The 14,513-nt window shown below is 38.9% G+C and overlaps 1 long non-coding RNA gene across 1 annotated transcript in view; it reads right to left on the minus strand.

The window, feature by feature from the left end:
* Positions 1 to 232: 232 nt before the first annotated feature.
* Positions 233 to 14,513, minus strand: part of LOC128777340 (uncharacterized) — a 37,692-nt gene continuing 23,411 nt past the window's right edge. Inside the window, exon 3 of the long non-coding RNA XR_008422623.1 lies at positions 233 to 424. This is a non-coding gene — a long non-coding RNA (uncharacterized LOC128777340). The remainder of the gene's footprint in view (positions 425 to 14,513) is intronic.

A 14,513-nucleotide genomic window follows, 5' to 3' on the forward strand; every position in this document is an offset into this window, starting at 1 on the left:
GGATTCTCTCTTTCTCTCTCTCTCTCTCTCTCTCTCTCTCTCTCTCTCTCTCTCTCTCTTTCTCTCTCTCTCTCTCTCTCTCTTTGCCCCTTCCTTGCCCCTCCCTCACCCTTCCCCACCTTCCTCTGCCCTTGCTCACCCGCCCCTGCTCATGTGCCCTCCCCCACTGGCTCACGTATGCTTTCTCTCTCAAGATAAATAAATATTTTAAAAATATATTTATGTATTTAAAAATTACCTGTTTTAAGAGTACTCTTTCCTGAAAGGACAAGCAGGTATTCCAATACCAACACCACAATCTGGAATTTTAAGCTGTTCATGCTCCAGGATCACTCATGCTCCCACTGGAGATGCCTTTGTCTTCCTGCATATTATTGCTGTATATCAGTTAGAAGCTTCCGTGAGGCCACATGGTCTGGTAGCACTAACAGAAACCGGAGGCAGAAATTGATTAATTTCTCACTCCATCGAAGTTTAACCCATCAGGGATCTCAGCACATACCTAAGGGATTTTAAGATTAGGTTGCATTCTGTGAGCAAACATGATAGGAAAATACTGATCTGCCTGGCGTCTAACAAAAGGTATCTCTTCTGGTCCCCAAGTTTTGCCCATGTAGAACTGAACTACTGAAAGTATGAAAAACTCCAGATTTCTCCAAGAAGTGGGAATTTGGAGAAAATCAGCACAAGTCTTCAGATCTTAATGTCATAAAAGAAGCCCAGTTTCTGTTATAAATGAATGTCCCATCAAGAATAAGTAATTGTAGGAAAAGCAAAACCTTGGTAAATGGTGTGTGACAAATAGCCCATTTCTTCAGGTGTGCATGCAAGCGTCATTTTATATAAATTAAGAATAGAACAACAAATAAAAAAAAAAAGAATAGAAGGAGGTAGTATAGATATTATGTTCAAAATGTCAGAAACGGACAGAAAACAGCAAAATGGGGAAGTCAGGCAGTAGAGGAAAGAATATGAACAAAAGAAAGTAAACAACATACAAAAACATGCCTGTATTTTAGCTAATCAGAATGGGAACTAGGGAAACTAATTTGTGGAAATTACCAAGGCTGGACACCAGGGAGAGAAATTAGGAGAAGGAGATATTCAAGTGCAGGAACCTAAAAGGATAGAGTACCATCATAGGGCCCGAGAGACTTCCTAGAAGAGCCACTTCTGGCCCAAAGATATGCCAAGAAAATGGCCCACCACATCCTTGATCTTTATGTTCTAGGAGGCAAAGAAACACCACAAAGTGAGGATGAAGTTCATAAATACAGTTCTTTTCAGTGGCCCAAAAAGAGCAGACTAAAAGTACTTTGAGAAATGAACTTTATCTTTAAGTGTGACAAAGCAAGGTTCCATGATTGTTTTGGGGATATCTGAAATTTGTGACTTCAAGGAGTTCTCATGCTGAGATTTCTCATCCTACAGCTAAATCATGCAAATGTAAAAACACAAATTCTGGATTAGACTGCCTGAGTCAAGTCCTCTGCTACTAATTAGTTGCACAAAGTAAAGGGGTTTAACCACTCCTAACTCATTTTCTTCATCTATTAATGAGAATATTTGTAGTAGGGATGTTGGAAAAATGAAACAAGTAAATACATATCAAGCAGTTAGACCAGTATCTGGCTCATGGTGAGTTCTCGGCTTATTATCCCTTGACACACAACTCCACCAGATAGCAGAGGGGACACAACAGCATTAAAGAGCTGAACTTTGGTTCTAGGCTTGGGAACCTTCCAGAAAAAGCAAGGCTTTGTCTCCTCACATGGTAGCAGGAAGGTAAAGAGACTTCTGTGAGCAGTCTTTAAGTTTGTTATGGGTTGACCCATGAGCTATAAACTGGTCAACTCAGTTGGTTTTTCATGTTCATATAGGCTAGGCTCCCATCTGATCTTATGTGTTTTTTTGCAGGTTTTATAGCATTTCTTCGAGGCCACAGACTTCATCCAATTCCTTAGCAGCCATGGCTCACATAACCATATTTAGTCTAAGGGAATTGGGCATTCTATAACCATACTACTTAAAGAATAATTCAGAAAGCCATTAGTCTCCAAGTAATTACTTGGGAAATGCAGCTCACATTTTTATACCCCTATTAACTATCAGGCATGCAGCAAGCACCAGGCAAGGCACATAATGTATATAAGTTCATTTAAGTCTCATATCAACCCTATGATGCCATGAGCTCCATTTTGCATTTGAATGTCTTTTCTAATTATGAGGACACGGAATACATGCTCATTGTAGTAAAACTGGCATAGCATCACTTCTGCTGCATTCTTTTGGTTAAAACCAAGGTTCACAGGGAGGGGAGTGCACAAGGGTGAGGATACTTACCCCGCTTATTTAGGATGTAATGTACATTGGAGGCCACTAAGTAACACACAACCACCCCCTGTGTCTGTGGCAATTGGTTCGATTTCTCCAGAGAATCAAATCAGCTCAGATCCTGGGCCTGGGATCCATTTCAACCCAATCAGTTTTGGTCAGAGAGGGAAATGGTCATAACACACACACATGGCCTCAGAAGCCATTCTTTCATCTGAAACTTCAGAGAGGGACAGTTCTCAGAAATGAGGGGAAGGACTAAAAGGATACCACAAAATAGATCGGTTACATTAACACCAATGAAACACAATAACTAAGTGCTTTACTCTATGATTCTGACTGTGAATAGAGTAAGAGACCAAAAAAGAATATGATCAATGCAGTACAAAATATCCAAAGAAATTTCACCGCACTGTTGTTATTCTTGTTACTGTTTTTATGGAGCTCACAACCTGGAATCATTAGTGGCATTTAGGTAGGACAAGGGGAGAAAGACATTCTATGTGGAACAGTGATGTTGGCAAAGTGGAAATAAGCAGTGCCTATAAGGGATGAAACTGGGACCGCAAAGCGCCCTACTGAGCAAATACCTGACATGATTCAGGACAATTTTTGATACATGGAGAACCCTCTCCTCCTTAAAGTCTCATTGCATTAAAGTATAGATGCCAAGAAGGTAGGAATCTGTATTTCCGGAGCGTAAGTCCTCCAGTTTTGTTCTTAAGATCACCTTTGGTATTGCATTAGTTTTCTATTGCTGCCATAACAATTTATCACAGACTCAGCAGCTTAAAACAATACAAATTCCTTGTCTCACAGTTCTGTAGATCAGAGGTCTGAACAGGCTCAGGTGGTTCCTCTACTCTTGGCCTCATGAGGCCAAAGACCAAGACATCAGTCAGCTTGGGCTTCTATTTGGAATCTCTCAGGGATAACCTCCTTTCAATTTGATTCACGTTCTTAGCTGAATTCAGTCCTTTTTGGCTATAATGCTGAGGTCTCTGTTTCCTTGCTCACTGTCAGCTGGGAGCCTCTGTCAACCCTTTAAGGCCACTTTCATTCCTTATCATGTAGCCTCCTCCACATTTAAATCAGCAATGGCACATCGACGCCTTCTTATATTTCAAATTCTCCAGTTTTCATGCTGCCTCTCTTCTGTCTCCAGCCAAAAAAAATTCTTTGCTTTCAAAGCTCATATAATTGAATCGGGCCCATCCGTATAATCCAGGATAACCACCCTATTTTAAATTCCATAGCCCTAATTATACCTACGTTTGCTATGTAACATGACATTCACAGATTCCAGAGATCAAGGTGCAGTCATATTTGGGGCTCCATTTGCTTATGACAGCCCTTCTAAGTTTCTTGCATTTCCATATAAATTTTAGGATCAGCTGATCAATTTTCACCCCCCAAAAAAGTTTCTAATGCAATTGTTTACATACAAAAAGCTATAGATATTTTAATCTATACAACTTGATGACTTTGCAACTAACATAATTTTTATTGAGACTGCATAAAACTGAGATCAATTTGGTGACTATTGACATCTTAACAATACTGATGCCTCCAATCCATGAATATAGTATATCTTTCCACTCATTCAGTCCTTTTTAGTTTCTGTCCACAATGTTTGTGAAGATATTTCATGCTGTTTGTTAGATTTACTAACAGGTATTTGATACTTTGGCTGCTTTTATAAATGATACTTTTTTTTTTTTTCATTTTCTAAAATTTTGTTGGTAGGCATCTTGTTGTATCACTTTGTATCACCAACACTTAACACAATACCTGGCAATACTAGGCACTAAATAAATGGTTGTTAAATGAATAAATGAATTGCCCTTTATCTGGACTCTTTTTATGGCCCTTGAAATTTAGTATCTCATAGATGTTTGTGTACAAATTTTGGTTCCCTTTGAGACTATGAGCATTGTGGGGTAGAGTTATATCTGATCCACCTCTCTATACCAACTTCCTAGTACAGTGTTTGATACATTGCAGAGGCTATTAAAGTATCCTTACACTGTAAATTAGTGACATAGAATATCTACACTCATCATGAAGTATACTCTAAAACCACCCTGCTACCCTATTCTTTTTTTTTTTTTTTAATGTTTATTTTTGAGAGAGAGAGAGAGACAGAGCAGGAGCAGGGGAGGGCAGAGAGAGGGAGACAAAGAATCTGAAGCAGGCTCCAGGCTCTGAGCTGTCTGCACAGAGCCTGACGTGGGGCCCAAACCCATGAACCATGAGATCCTGACCTGAGTTGAATCGGATGCTTAACCAACTGAGCCACTCAGGCACCCTAGCTGCTAACCCAATTCTTACAGAAAGTTCTGTTGTACAAGATATTATTGTTAATGGAGGATTCCAGGAAACATGTGTGGTCAATATATTCTTCTAGATTCTGAAATCTCATCTGTAGACCCTCTAAATTATGTCATTAGGTTAAGTCAGAAAGCCTGATGCACAAGATACATACTCCTTAGAGAACTCATTTTTCTGAATTGTGTTTGGCATTAGGTCATTGATCTGTTTTGAAAAACATAATAGAAAACAGCACTATGGAATTCAGTTTGTGCTAATGAGATAATGTTGAGAACACTGCTCTCTATATCATAAGGTATCTCTTTAATGAAGACCCACAGGAAATATTCTCTCCATTCCTACAACTGTGAATAACTGCATTTCCTCAGCAACTGTAACTTATGTATCTCATTAATTTTCCCACTTTGTGTTCGCTACTAGGAAGATCGCTATTAATTAATGGCCAAACTTTTGGGTTTAAGTATTAAACTTGAGAAGACAAAGTAGAACGTGAAAGAGAACTCCACTAGGGTGGAAACTCCAGCGAGCAGATGCAATTTTTTCTTTTTAATTCAAGCCTATATATGCAGTATCTATGTATTAAATAAATGAATGCTACATGGCACAACATGGTACCCTGAAAATAACGTACAATACAAAATACAATAATAAAGAAAGAGGGAGGAAGGAAAAAAGAGACTACAATGTTTGTAAAATCAATCAATTAATTAGTTATGAGAAATTTAATGTGACTTTTTCCCTAATGTTGAATTTTTAATGTATATTATCGTTTTTATTGCAAGATATTGGAACATTCATTAAGGCAGAACTTGTGTTGATATGGAAAGATACAACAAAGTGAATACGAGTATGTACTATATAAACATATTTTTGTTTTTTCAAAACAAAATCCACACGGACATTCGTGTATTTTTTCCCAAAGAGAATAGTCATAGGTACAAAGGGAAAACCGGAAGTTATGAGTACTATCCTACTTTCTGTATTATATTCTTTTGACCTTGACTTGTGACATCTCATAAGGGTAGTGACAGTTCAATGAAATTTGGCATGAAATTGATTTTTTCCTATGTTGCTAGTGGCAGTTTATGTTGGCAAACATATGGGTTGTCAATTTAACAATTGCTTATCTGAAACCATAATGATGTTCATAGCCTTTGACCAATTACTCCACATCTGGGCATTCATCTTAAGGAAACTGCTCCAACGAAGAATAAAAATTCATGCCCAAGGATATTCATCATTATCATAATGAAGATATTTAACAGTCCAAACCTAGTGGGAGTAAAATATTGAAATATCTTCCTTCTTTTAACATTTGTTTCTTTGTTGGATGGTATTTGAAGTAGAGCCTACAGCTTTTCAATCACTTTAAAGTATTAAAAATAAAAAAAAAACTGTCTTATTTAGGGGTATTAAAATGTTTAATAAAATCTGAATCAAAACTTTAATCTCATTTAATTTAAAACTCTTGGTCTGATCTAAACTTAGAAACCTGTGATAAAGATTGGGAGGCAGTGGTGGGCAGGGAGGTAGGGAGACAGCCTTTTCTACTTTTTGTTTTATTTCCCTTATCAGATCGCTGTTTAGGATGGGGGCTGGGGAAGAGAGGTAGAGGGGAGTGAAAAGTCTTACTTGACTAATATAAATCTGGGGTCAGAGCTGTGGGGGCAGGGAGGGGGGAGATACCTAAATATTAGTCACCCTGTCTCTTTATCCCTTTTGGAGGGTAACTCCCCACTCAGTGGCCTCCCACTACATTGTCCCAGTTGAGCACAAACTCTTGCTTTTGGGTTAGGACTTGGCACAGGCAGACCTCTTGGGCAGGATGCTTCAAAACAAGCTCAGTGGCTTCCAAGAGCCACCCTTCTCCAACCACCACTGAGAGTGCCTTTTGCTCCTGTGGCCACCCTCCCCGTGCTCTGACCTCAAGGGAAGATATAACTTGCCTCTCACCTTTAGATATTTTTAGGTATGGACCAGACACGGGACATGGCTCCAGGAGTTCCGTTGAGGCCCCCCTCATTTGGCTTAAGGTGTTGGGAGAGAGGAATGGGAAGAAAGAGCCCTCCTTCATCTCTCCACAGTCTCACTAGGAAAATCCCCAGTTCCTCTGCCTTCCCATACGTATAGAATAGAGGTGAGTGATGCCTTCCCAAACACATAGACTAGAGCTACCTATGGGGGACAGAGTTAGTCTTTTGGATCTCCCTTTAGGAAGCACCACGTGGGTGATATGGCACCTTCTTTAGACACATGGGCACTTCACGCTCTTTCACCCCAGCTGCAACCCTGAAACAAAAAGCATTCTTTGATACAATTTTATTCGTTTATCTACTACTCTTTTAAACCACTGAAAATTTATTCAGGAAACTTGAAACAACTTTCACAACGTTCTCAATACTTTATAACAGAAAACATAGTTCTCAGCAAAGAAAACTGGCCTTCAATGTTTTAAATGCGTGCAAAATGCCTATTATAGTTGGTGTTGTGGCGGACTGATTAATCAAGTCAAAATGCAAATCTGCTACTACCTAGAGAGTACAATAAAATGGAAATAATTCATTCATAAGATTCTAATTTATAAAACAACTCTACTACTTACAAAATACAACCCTAAGTATTATAATTCTTTCAAGCTTCAATTTGAACAAATGTACAATCACTTAAACAACAGCTGTTAAACTAAATAAGAATTCAAAACGTCTCTAAGAAAGTGACAGAAACATTATTAATATGATTGTCCTGGTTTAGACCTTCAGAAGGAGGTTCTTTGGAAGGCTGACTCATCCTTAGGGAACTCATCCCTTTGCGGCAGGGGTAAAATCCAGCTCTTGTTAAAAGTTACAGAGAAGGGGCCCCCGAGGGGCTCAGTCAGTTAAGCATCCAACCTCAGCTCTGGTCACAATCTCACGGTTCATGAGTTCAAGCCCCGCGTCGAGCTTACTGGTGTCAGCACAGAGCCTGCTTTGGATCCTCTGCACCCCCCTCTCTACCCCTCCCCTACTCACACATTCACTCTGTCAAAAATGAATAAACATTTATATATATATATATATATGTATATATATATATACACACACATATATATATACATATATGTGTGTATATATATATGTGTGTATATATATATATATATGTGTGTGTGTGTATATATATATATATATATATAAATATATATATATATATATATATATATAAGAATCACAGGAAACTTCTTGGCAGGCAGATGTTCCTCGGCACTAGCGGAGGTTATGAAGCACCAGGAAAATCCCCTGTGGGAAGTAGTTTGGGGACTTCATACAAGTTTCTTGGAGGAGACAGCTATTCTTCTCTCATAATATACTCCCATGGGTCCATTCCCAGTATGGGACCTTCAACTGGATGATGTGATTTGGGGAAAAAGCCTGCACCAACTTCACGTGCAGGTGGTAAAGAGGAATCAGGACGACCTACATTACCCAAAGCATCTTCAGGATGGGTCCCATCAGGCCCTACTTTTATTTTTTTTTTTTTCAACGTTTTTTGTTTTTTTTTTTTTTTTTTTTTTAATTTATTTTTGGGACAGAGAGAGACAGAGCATGAACGGGGGAGGGGCAGAGAGAGGAAGACACAGAATCGGAAACAGGCTCCAGGCTCTGAGCCATCAGCCCAGAGCCTGACGCGGGGCTCGAACTCACGGACCGCGAGATCGTGACCTGGCTGAAGTCGGACGCTTAACCGACTGCGCCACCCAGGCGCCCCAGGCCCTACTTTTAAAGATGTGGACCAGGGGCACCCGAGAGGCTTGGCTGAGCATCTGACTCTTGATTTCAGCTCAGGTCATGATCCCAGGGTCGCAGGATCAAGCCCCGTGTCAGGCTCCATGCTGAGTGTGGAGCCTGCTTAAGATTCTTCTCTCACCCTCTCCCCCTGTTCTCACTCTCCCAATCTCTCTCTCTTTCTCTCAAAAAAAAAAAAAAAAAAAGAGTTTTTTTTTTCCAATTAAAAAAAATTAAAGATGTGGACAGTTTCCTCAAAGCTCATATTAACCTAAGTGGTGTCCAATTTTTGACTCTGTCCTTATGTCCATTTCCTGGTGACCTTCATCCATGCTATCTTTTCCAAGGACAGCAGCCCAAGCTGCCATTTTCAGCAGCCATTTAGTCAGTGTTGATCTGACATTCCCTCTCCTGTAGAACTTTTTCCATCCATGCTTTAGACCACTGGTTCTGACATGATCCATGGACCCCTGGAGGGTCCCCAAGACTCTTGTAGGGAGGCTATGAGGTCAAAACAACTTTTAGAACCTTATGACTTTATAATACTAAGATATTATTCTCTTTTTTGCAGGTGATGTTTGCACCAATGATGCAAAACCAATGATGGGTAAAACTGGTGACCCTCTAATATGAATCAAGGTCAAGGCCCCAAACTGTATTAGTGGTCATTGTATTCTTTATCCACCTTGCAATTTCAGATTTAAAAAAATTGTTTATGTTTATTTATTTATTATGAGAGAGGGAGACAGACAGCGAGTAGGGGAGGGACAGAGGGAGACAGAGGCAGAGTATCCCAAGCAGGCTCCGCACCATCAGTGCAGAGCCCAACGTGGGGCTTGAACTCGTGAACTGTGAGATCATGCCCTGAGTTGAACTCAAGAGTCCGATGCTTAAACCAACTGAACCACCCAGGTACCCCCACAAAATAATTTTTTTTAAGTCAGCTCTACTTAAGAATGAACTTGATGAAGCAGAAACAAACCTATAAATTTTATTAAAATTTCGTGTTCTAATATCACGAAAAAAAAAATGGGGACAACACATAAAAGACTTCTGCTTCATTCTGAAGTGTGACAATTACCAGGAAGGAAAGCACGTGTACACCTGACTGAGTTGCAAGCTGAACTAGCCACTAGTCACTTTTTTCATAGAACACTATTCTACTTAAAGAAAAACAGACAAACGATACAAATTTAGGTATTTGGCAGACATTTTCTTGAAAATAAATTAAGTAAGCCTGTCACTTCCAGGACAACACCTGACAATATTTTTGTGTCAATGGTAAGATTCAAGTTTCAAATGAATATTACAATTCTGGAAAAAATTGTATCTGTTACATGAGTTTGACAGCTTCCCAATACTTAAAGAGCCCTTCCTGATAAAATCAGCAGTGTTATTAATGAGCATAACATTTTGAGATTTTATAATGAAATATGTCAACATTTGGAAGATTCAAATAAGTCAGTGAACCAATATATTTCAAGGAGCCAATACACTATGTCACAAAATCGTGCAGAGGTTAAAAAAAAAAAAAAGAAAAACCTATTCAAAGTGCAAAACAGACTAATTAATTTTAACCTAACAGAGCATGAAAATTTCACTGATATGATGTCACATTCCACATTGGAACTACCCTTCAACAAACAATTGTCAAGCTTTAGTAGGATAACAAAGAATATCCACAATTATCTATTAAAAGGTGGTTAACATACTCCTCCTTTTTCCAACTATGGATTTGTTTCAGATAGGATTTTTCATGTACTTGAGGTATGGCAACATATTGCAACATATTGAATGCGGAAACAGATATAATCCAGCTATCTTCTATTAAGCCAGACTTAAAAAAAGGTTTTTTTTAATGTTTATTTATTTTTGGGAGAAAGACAACATGAACAGGGGAGGAGCAGAGGGACAGGGAGACCTAGAATCCGAAGCAGGCTCCAGGCTCCGAGCTGTCAGCATAGAGCCTGACATGGGGCTCGAATCCACGAACCGTGAGATCATGACCTGAGCTGAAGTCAATACTTAACCGACTAAGCCAGCCAGGTGCCCCTATTAAGTCAGACTTTTTTTAAAAAATTGTAAATATGAAGGATAATACCAATATTCTCACTCATTCTTTTTTGGAAAATTTTGTCCATTTTTCTTTAGAATTTGTTCTTTCTTTTTAAAACGTAAAATGTAAATAAATGTTATTTATTTTTAAAATGTAAAAATGTAATTTATTTTTAAAATGTGTGATAATAAATACAAAAGTAACAAATAATTGTACAATTATTATGAAAAATACAATAATGTATAAACGCTATCCTTATATTTTCCCCATCTTAATTTCTGATACAGTAAATGTCAATGGATATAAACCCACGTAAGTATTGGGGTCCTCAATAATTTTTAAGAGTTTAAAGGGTTCTGACATCAAAACGTTCGAAAACCGCTGCTGTAGAGTCTTCAACCATTTGTTTCTGTTCACTGAGGAGAGTTTTTTACTCTTTCTATCCTTTTCATTCTTATGAAAGTAGTTTTGTGCTTTCCGGAAGATGGACATATTCATCCACACTTTTATTTAATGGCATCATTGAGTTGTTCTTTGCTCTCCTAACAGAACTTTATAGCTATCTTGGCTTCAGCCACTTGGTATTGAATGGCTTCTGATTCATCTTCTGGCAACTAAGCATCCTTGTGATGTGACCCTCATCACCTCTCACCTTAGACATTTAGATTTCTCTTGACTTTACTGTTTTACTGACAAGTCTATTTTTACCTCAAGAAGGAATGTGTTCCACTTTTTTTATTTGCTTCCAGGCTCAGCATTCCTGATAACTTGGCTCAAGGCTGGCCTCCTTCAACTGGGATTCCAGCACTTCAGAATCTCCCTTTTAATACTCCTGAGCTCAGAAATTTTACTTTTTCTTTGTCGAGGGCAGAAAAATTATGCCAGCCTCTTTCTCCCTACAAGTTCGGTTTTGTCGGCAAGAAAGACCATACCACCACCTCCCGGGTAGTGGGTAGCACCACCAAGGGCTGGAACAAACTCATCCCTTCAAGCAGGACCTTCAGACCTGCACACCATTGCCAGGATGGCCTGGGGGAAAGCTCTGTAGCCAACAACAGGCCCAATATGGCACCAGGGGCTGCCACAGAATAGCCCTGAATTGTCAGGGCCCTACTGGCTCAGCACCATAGAATGTTCCACTTGGAACATAAGTCAGTGAGAAAGAATCAAGGCAGGGTAGGGAGAACAAAATGACAAAACAGAGTTTTCCCACATTTTCTACATGGTGGTACACCAATCGATCATCGTCACTGGGGGGAAATGGGAGGTTCTTCATGGCTGGGAAATGGGAGGGCTGAGTGGTCATATCTTCCCACATGGGTGACCCCTTCCAGGACTGTTCTGCAGTGAAGGGCTCACCTGCTCATGCCAAGGGTCAAAGTTCCTCTTCTCTCATAGCCCTAGAAGCATGAGCCACCTGCAAAAGCCCCAGAGATTTCCATCAGTGTGGGAGTGTCCATATGTGCATGTGTGAGTTGAGAATACAAAGGGCCTTACAGGAGTTTTTGATAACCTTCATGATGGCAGACTTGTCTGTTTCTCCTTTTAGTGCCATCAATTTTGCTTCAAGTATCTTAGTGCTCTGTCATTAGATGCATATGCTTTTAGGATCGCTCTTACTGATGAATTGACCCTTTCGTCATCATTATGAAGTTTCCCTCTTTATTTCTGGTAGTATTCCTTGTAATGAGGTCTATTTTTCTGACAGTAACAAAACCAGACCAGCTTTCTTGTGCTCACTGTTTACATAGTATATCTGTGTCCACCCACTATCAACCTTTTTTTTTTATAAAGTTCGCCTCATGTAAACAGCATATAATTGGATATTGCTCCTTTATACAATCTGAGATTCTTTGTCTTTTATGTAGAACATTTAGTCCATTTACATCCAATGTCATTATTGCTATGGTAGAATTTAAGGTAGCATCTTCATATTTTTTCCTATTTCTTTTCTCTCCTTTTTCCTCTTCCTAATTTCCTATGTTCTGGGCTAGTCAAGTTTTGTTCTGTTGTTGTTGTTTTCTTTGTACTCCACCTTATCCCTTCTATTAAGAAATGATATGCTTTGTGTTACTTTTAAAGGATGGACCTAGAGATTTAATTGGAACCTTCAGTTATCACAGTAAAATAATGTCAAACTACGTTAGGAATAATTTAGGAAACTTACAACCATCTAGTTGTGAACGCCTGGCCTTGGTGAACTTGATATGTATGTCATAGTCCCAAGATACATTTTTATTTCTATGTTTTAAATGGTCAATAATCTTTTACAGACTATATATGTATGTATATAGACATATGTGCATTATACACATTATTCCTGGTGAGAAATCTGCCATCATTCTGTAAGGACTGTGTCTTTTTCATCAGGCTAATTTTACAATTTTCTCTTTCTCTTTGTTTTTCGAAAGTTGACTGTGTTTGCCTATGGTTTCTTTTGAATTTATTATGTTTGGGGTTCATGGAGATTCTTGGACCTATAGATTGTTCTCTTTCATTAGTTTGGAGAAACTCGTGGCCATTATCTCTTTAAATATTTCTTATGCCTGTTCACGGTCTCCTCTCTTTCTAGGACTCCTTCTGTACTTCTACTAGATCATTCGATAGTGTTCCTAAGGTCTCAGATATACTTTTCAGTTTTTCATTCTTACTTCCTGTTTCCAGCTTGCATAACCTCTGTTAACTTGTCTCTATGTTCGCCAATCCTTTCCAATACAGGTATTAAAAGCGATTCTGGTAGATATTTTTCACTTCTAGCATTTCCATTTGGTTCCTTTTAACATTTTCCTTGGTGTTTTGTTGTTGTTTTTTGTTTTTGCTGAAACTCTACTTGTTTCCCACACTCCCTATCTCTTCCACTAGATTCTTTAAGATATTTATAATAGCTATTTAAAAGCCCGTGGCTGCTCTTTCCAACTTCTTTTGGGCTTGCTGGGGAGCTCTGTTTGCCCTTACGTCAATTTCTTTACTTTGTTATTAAAACTTGGAAATTATTTAAATGACCAATAAGAAGAGAATAGTTATTTATAGAAGTGACAGGAAAACCAATACAGGACTTATATGCACTGATTTCTAAAATAGTTCTGAGGAAAAGGCAAATGCTTAACCTATAACGTTAAATTTTTTAAAAACAGAGCATGAAGGTATATCTAAGAAAAGTTATGCGAAAGGCTTTATATACACATGGACAAGTACTAGGAAGAAACCCCAAAGAAAGAAATATTTGAGCCGCTAACGTGGCAAGAACATGAGCAGCTTGGTTTTAATTTTTTGTTGTGATTTCCATTAATAATGCCAATCCTATCGAGTATGTAGTAAAGTACAAAGTTTAGACAAATCAGAAATAACAAGAACAATTTCTTCATCTACAAAAGATAACCCAGAGCAGAAAGGAGCCAGCTGGCCTTTTCTCCCCTAAGGCCCAAACAAAAAGAAACTACTTTAAAATCCAACGAGAGGACTGCGTTAGGAGCAAGAAAGAAAGGGCCTTTGGACTGTCAAGGTGGTAAAATGAAGGCTCAAATGAGAGCGTTGGAAAAGAGGAATCAACTTAGACAAATCAGATGCGCAATGGACCAGTCCTGCCCATGGGTTCTTCACTAACTGACAGTAATTCCATCAGACATCCCAGAGTAAACCGTCCTCATTTTCATCACTGTTATTACAGACTAGAACCGGTTACCAAGAGAAGCTGTGGAATTTTTTCCCTGAAGGCCATTTAAAATCAGATATAGACAACCACCTGTCTGAAATAATTCAGATCCTACCGTGCCTGGAGGTAGGGGATTGAACTCAATGACACCTGAAGGCCCGTTTAAACCCTATGACTTTGTGATTCCTGTGCTGACAGTATTATATAGAGAAGGCCTGATTCTCCAGCGTTGCTCCCATCTTTTCCATGTGCTCTCTGTTGACGCGATTTTCAGACTGGAAAGAGAAACTCCTTCTTGCGAGGAGTGGCTTCAATCCTCTCCCTGACATGAGGCTGAAATGTTAGTATTGCAAGTATCACGGGGGAACATTTCCCAGATGCA

The sequence above is a fragment of the Panthera pardus genome, unplaced genomic scaffold (genome assembly GCF_024362965.1).
Source record: "Panthera pardus isolate Hobbes unplaced genomic scaffold, ASM2436296v1 HiC_scaffold_16, whole genome shotgun sequence".
NCBI lineage: Eukaryota > Metazoa > Chordata > Mammalia > Carnivora > Felidae > Panthera > Panthera pardus.